Source organism: Hypomesus nipponensis, chromosome 13 (genome assembly GCF_054491055.1).
Source record: "Hypomesus nipponensis isolate SF chromosome 13, ASM5449105v1, whole genome shotgun sequence".
Classification (NCBI taxonomy): domain Eukaryota; kingdom Metazoa; phylum Chordata; class Actinopteri; order Osmeriformes; family Osmeridae; genus Hypomesus; species Hypomesus nipponensis.
The window spans coordinates 11,852,325-11,859,215 of record NC_140373.1 but is presented as its reverse complement, the minus strand read 5'-3'; the positions used below and the strand labels follow the sequence as shown (position 1 = coordinate 11,859,215).

General features: G+C 47.0%; 1 long non-coding RNA gene across 1 annotated transcript; it reads right to left on the bottom strand.

Moving 5' to 3' along the window:
* Positions 1–414: 414 nt before the first annotated feature.
* LOC146260051 (uncharacterized) lies at positions 415–6,415 on the bottom strand. The gene is made up of 5 exons (XR_014729434.1): positions 6,325–6,415; positions 5,620–5,700; positions 1,487–1,658; positions 936–1,095; positions 415–633 (listed from the first exon to the last, which is right to left on the bottom strand). It is a non-coding gene; the product is annotated as an uncharacterized LOC146260051 (long non-coding RNA).
* Positions 6,416–6,891: the final 476 nt, after the last annotated feature.

Here is a 6,891-nt window from a genome sequence, read left to right as displayed (position 1 = left end):
AAAGTTATACTGGGGTGTTCCAGCGGAACATCAGAAAGAGAGAACTGGGGTCTTCATTACCAGACTGTTCTCCTTCCAGATCCTTCTCCAGGTTGAACATATCAAGGTTGAAACAATAACATAATCGCAACGTGGAAGTCAGGGTTTTGTTGTTGTGGTTCGGTGGTAGAGCATTTGACTGAAGATCAAGCGATTATAGGTCCGAATCCCCCTCAGCGTCGCTGCATGGGAAATATGCAAACCATTGCAAAACCAAGATAACCAAATAAAATCACATAATGTATTATAAAAATGCTTTCAGTGAAATTCAATATGGTGACAAGCCAAAACATTGACATAAATCCACTATCAGGCCAACTTCAGCTAATCCTTCCATCTAGGGTATAGTATCTAGTAGTCCACAGCTGGGCCAAGAGTCCATGAACTATTTAATTCCTTGACATAAGCAAAGGCTTCTGGGTAATGAGTGGATGTGTCTCCTTTATCATGTGTCCATATCCGGGTGCTTCCAGGAAACACAGCACCATCTCCATGGCGACCACATCCAAGTACTCATCCAGGTTCAGGATCTCCAGAGTTATCGTGCTCTCATGCAGGAGTCCTCCTTTGTCGACTGCATAATATCTGTCATGACTGTAAATGGGTTATGTACAAAAAGACATATTCAGTCGATGTATATATAGACCCTTGAGCAAACCTTGCTGCATCCTATAGATAAAGGAAATTGTGTTCAATAATTTAGGTCACTGGTACCCTATGTAGCTTGGAAGCCTGTTATCTTGGTTAATCCCTACATAACAAGACTCGGAGTTCAAGACGTGAAGACTGCGTAGTTTGGGTTTAATTAGCTGGGAGCAGAGATCAGCTACAGGAAACGGATTTGATTGGTGTTTTGTGAGAAGCGGTTGCTCGGGGGGGGGCTGACTCTGTCTCACCTAAATGCTTCTCTAAGCATCCTGCCCTGGGTCTGGTCACCAGGGAGACCTCAGGGTTACGGAGAATGCACACGCACGGACGTACACTTGTGAACAGGCACACACACGCACAGACACACGCACACCCGTACACACACACAGCAGCCTGTCGTGAGCTCTCCTGAGAATTGAAAGCAACTGATGAATGATCTATTTTCCCACATACCTGCCTGAGCCAGAACACAACACTGAACACAAAGGACAGAGAGAGGATGGAAAAAGCAATACTGTGCCCTGAATGTGTGAATCATTTAACTCTCTCTATGTATATATATATATATATATATATATATATATATATATATATATATATATATATATATACATATATATATATACATATATATATATATACATATACAGAATATACATGTATATATATATATATGTACATATCTATTTTTTTAATTGTCTCTTTCTCTTTGTTTCTATCTCTCTCGCTCTCTCACTTCCTCTCTCTGCTCTATCTTTCTCTCTCACTCCCTCCCTGCTGGTTTTGCTCCATGTCCTACCTTCTCCCGAGCAGGAAACTAGCTCACTGTTGAGCATCACACATCGCAGCAGTCATCATCACAGCTCCTTCATCTGGGGCTGGCAGACCTTCTGAAGATTACCACCGGCTTCCAGTTACGGATCATCAATGGGTCCACTGAACACACCTGGATCCCTCCATCCTCCACCCTTCTGTGGAAACACACACCTGGCTCGTCAAGCAGGACTCGTTAGAGCCCTGGCTACAGCCGAGAGGAGAGGGATGAAGGGGGGGGGGGGGGTGATGAGGGAGGAGAGGTGTGAGAAAGAGAGAGAGAGTGCCGAGAGAGTGCCGAGAGAGAGCAGGGAGAGAGCGGTGAGTGGCAGAGAGAGAGAGAGAGAGAGAGAGAGAGAGAGAGAGAGAGAGAGAGAGAGAGAGAGAGAGAGAGAGAGCAGGGGGAGAAAGAAAGACAGGTGGGATGAGGAGAGTTGAAGAGAGGAAAAGAGAGGAAGGAGCGAAGAGAGCAGGGACCGAGTCCGAAGGACAAGGAAAGACAGGGGAATGAGAAGGACGGGAAAGAGGAACGGACACAAGCTGGAGAAGAGAAGAGAACAGAGACCATCCATCAAAGGTGTTTGCAGGCTTCCAGCGCCGTCTTTGAAAACCGCTTGTTCGACACCTGTTCCAGGCTTTCCATAGACCGCACCCGTAAACCATTGAGGGATTGTGTGTGCACATGCATGAGCTCATCTCTGTGTTTCTCCCCATCTGAAGCCGTTTCGGTACAACCTTCACTCGGAGGGGAGGCTGCATCAAAGTATAACTAAACCAACGCCTTTTTTCTTTGAGCCAGAACCGTGGTTGAATGCGAACTAAACATCAATACCTCTTTTCTTTTAAGTGAAAGCCCTACCACGCTCAGTACTCGAGTCAGTGAGACAGTGCAGGCCATCAATCACAGCAAAGTTCTCCAACCCCAAAACGCTGTCGCGAATCATACATTCACGCTTTCAACTTGAACTGTGAGCAGGAGTTCTTCACGCTGCATGCCACAGAGATGTGTGTTTCCCGCCTCGTCGACACAGCCCAGTGCACAACACGAGTCATGTCACATGACCTTGGCCTTGCGCTGGCTGGACACAGCCTTGTCAGGGCCAAACGTTCAAACGGCGCAGATCAACGGAAGTCCAGCAATGTCTGGAGCCGCCAACGAACCCTCACACCCACCAGAATGAGCCAACGAACCCTCATACCCACCCGGATGAACCAACAAGCCCTCATACCCACCAGGATGAACCAACGAACCTTCACACCCACCAAGATGCACCAATGAACCGTCACACCCACCAGGATGCACCAACGAACCTTCACACCCACCAGGATGCACCAACGAACCTTCACACCCACCAGGATGCACCAACGAACCTTCACACCCACCAGGATGAAACAACGAACCTTCACACCCACCAGAATGCACCAACGAACCTTCACACCCACCAGGATGAGCCAATGAACCTTCACACCCACCAGGATGAACCAATGAACCTTCACACCCACCTACACTCCTGTTGTATTTGTATATTATGTATTTTGTATTGGTAATCGTTTATGGTCTATTCCCATTTTGCCGCTTGCTTGCATCAATGTTAAAACGTCTCCTTGGAGATCAATAAAGTGCCTACTACCACTGCTGCTACATCAATGGAACCAATGATCCATAATGCACTGGGGTGTGAGGTCAGTGTCTGGAAGTGCTTGTCAATGATCAGTGATGTTCAGCGAGTGTTAACACCACACACATGACCTCAGACACTGTCATTACCAGATGTGACAGAGCAGAGGGGATAATGCAGAGGCAGTCCTAGGCACGTCTTCCTGTCGCTACGTCCTGTTTTCCTGTTCCTGTTTCTTCATCCTGTCTCTACTTCCTGTCTCCTCCTGTCTTCCTGTCTCTGCCAGGGGTGTCGTCAGCCATTTTTTGTAGGGGCTGCAGCCCCAAACCTTTTGAGTGCAGCCCCGAATGTAATCTCGACTCTGGGATGTCTCTAGCATGTCAGTGAACGTCTCTGGCTCTAACTAAGTGACAGCGAGAAGAAATTAACTTAAAGATAAGAATCTAGATTTGAAAAAACACTTGAAAGACAATGGAATTGCCTGTTGATTTATGATATAATCGGATTTGGCACCAGCAGTCATGATAACAATGAGTTTAAAGTAGTGTGTATATTACATAAAGCTCAAAAGACTGTATTTTGCACTCAAATGAATGCAAAGGATTTTGCTTGTGTGCAATTACATTCTATGATTAGGTCCCAAGGTGATGGTAGGTTTGGGATGAGCCCCGAATGGTACAGTAACAACGTTAACATGTCTACGCCCCTGGTCTATGCTTCCAGTCAGAGTCGGGATCTTGTATGCAGACTAAGACAGACTAAGACTAAGTCTATGCAGACTAAGACTACCTGCTGGAGATAAGCAGTCTGCTTACTCTCTCTCTCTCTCTCTCTCTCTCTCTCTCTCTCTCTCTCTCTCTCTCTCTCTCTCTCTCTCTCTCTCTCTCTCTCTCTCTCTCTCTCTCTCCCTCTCTCCCTCTCCACCTCTTCCCCTCTGTGTGTGTTCCAGCAGGCTGATGTAGTGCTTGCAGTGGCGTTCCGTCCCTCACCGGAGTGACAGCCTCTGCTGACAGGAGGATCTCTGTGTGCAGCATCCAGACATGAACGGGGGGAATGTTTTGTCTTCGCTTTCTAAACGCTCTGTGGGATGGGCTTAAGGGTGTTTTCACACGGACAAACACACACACATACACACCTGCATATGTGCATATGTGTACACATGGACACGCACACACACACACACTGGCCTCAGCCCAGCTCATCCACAGACCTCGCTGTGTGGAGCAGTCCCTGCTCTGTCAGTTTGTCTGCATGAATGGAAGATGGGCTATCCCTAGAAAGCCTGTTCAACACACCCTGCCCGCTTCATCCCCCCCCACCCCCCACCCTCCGCTGCATCTGTGACGTCATTGCTGCTCTCCGCTGTGCATGCGGGAGAATCCTCATGGCTTATTAATGAGAGAGTTACAGACACATCATCTCCCACACTCCTCAGAAGAGCTTGGATCGGGAACCAAAGGAACGAGCTGTGCGTTATGCTGTGTGTTTGTGTCTGCTTGACTGTGTATGTTCCTGTGTGTGAGTGTTACTGTGTGTGTGTGTGGGTGTGTGTTACTGTGCATGTGTGTGTATGCCGGTGTGCGTGCGTGTTACTGTGTATGTGTGTGTGTGTGTGTGTGTGTGTGTGTGTGTGTGTGTGTGTATGGCAGTGAGAGTGTGTTGCTGTGCATGTGTGTGTGTGTGTGTGTGTGTGTATGGCAGTGTGAGTGTGTGTTGCTGTGCATGTGTGTGTATGCTAGATGGTGTGCCTGCCTGAGAGTGATCATGCATGCTGACAAAAAGAGGAGCAGAGAGAGCTCAATCAACACCCTGCTACCAGTAAATAATGGCTTCCACATTTTTACAACATAAAAAAACAAATGGCTTGAAAAAGGCTACCAAACCAGCGATTATTGCCTCGGAGGAGAACGGAGTTATGGTCTTTTATCATGTTTAAGGTTGACACAAGAAGCTAAAGTCTTGATGTCACAGAGTAGAACACTGTCTAGAAACGTTTGATCTCCACAGACACATCATAACAGCCTGAGGACAAATGAAGCTTAGCACAAGTTCAGTCAGGAAGACTGAACTCTGCATGTTCGGGTCATGCAACCATTCTGTCTCACGACACACTTCCCCTGCCATGCACGCTCTCTCCTGTTGCTCTACCTCAGTGCCTGGGCTGTCATCTGGGTTTCAGTGTTCGATTAGCTGCTCACTTCTATCCAATTATCACAATGACATGCCTTCTCCGCTAGCTAAATAACCATCACATTTATCTATCTATCTATCTATCTATCTATCTATATCTGTCCATCTATCCATCCATCTATCCATACATACATACATACATACATACATACATACATACATACATACATACATACATACATACATACATACATACATACATATATTCATATGTTCTACCACCTTTAGATGGTAAACTAACACATCCAACATTCCCTCTCATCCCTCTAAAACCTTAATTAGAGAAATCTATTAATTAGCTGTAACTCACCTCCCTATGGGAGATGTGCTCCAGTAATAACATCCGCACGCTGCTCTCTTGAATGGCTGAAACACCCTGCTGGTACAAACACTGAAATGGAGACATCATGATTAAGGCGTGATAGGTGTAGTAGGGCCTTAATGAGTTCAATTACACATCTAGTAACAGGAGGGAGTAGATAAATCAGGGTGGGTTGTGGTGGTAAGAGGAAACACAACCACACCCACTAAGGCTTTCTATTTTCTTGTTACCAATCTCCCGACAACCCAGAGTGCCAACACTACCAGCATCCACAACCTGGTCATAAAGAAACCTATAAAAGGAACATATTCTTTGTAAAAATAAAAAAAAGTTCATATACTTGAAGAAGAAAAGTCTTGCTACACATCTCCGAGATAAAACACAGCTTTTACAACGCTCACTTCATGTTGGACGCGAGCTTGAGGCTAGCTTTGCACCAGCACTTGTATGAAAGTTTGATAGAGTGGAGGCTGACTTTCCCCGCATTACTGTAAAAGAAAAACAACAGCCCATCTCTCTCAGACCTGGGCCCAGGGTTCCCGGCGGTACAGGCCTGTTTCTTTGACAGGTCAGTAATGGCAGCATGTTTTCCTGAGAGGGAATCGGAGCGCCGTCATCTCAGAGTAACAAAAGGAGCTATTGCTGCGCTATACAGTAATAGCCAGCTTCCCTGCTTATATATAAACACATTACCGAGGGTTTGAGTGGAGCGTCCGCCTATTGACACCGACGACAGCCGAGAGCCGCGATTCAATAACGACCCGTGGATGAAGAAATGAAGAAGCCAGGCGATAGTACCCCCCCCCCCACACACACACACACACACACACATACCGCCCCCCCCCCTCCCCGTCCATTCCCCCCAGATTAAATTTCCCCGGCTATATCTCCGTGCGCTGTGGCGCCGAACCGTTCATTTGAAAAATGCATCTCTGTGCGCTCGTATCGCTCCCTGGTATTACTAAGACACGAGGAGACTTTTAGCGTGTATTTGATGCAGGTTGTCGCCTCCCCTGCGCACCCCTCCCGCTGGCTCGTTGGTGTTCATCTCGAAGTTTTCATCTGGATAAACAACACGCAGACAGGGAGGTGTTTGGGTGACGTTGCCACAGGCGACCGAGTGCTTGTGTAGACACGGTGATGATGTTACTATGCAGGCCTCATTGCTCTGTGAAGTAGGGTTCTGCTTGCGTGGCGTGTAAACACAGGTGTGCTTGAAATGCAGTGTTAAAACAGGTGTGCGTGTGTGTTTGTGTGTGT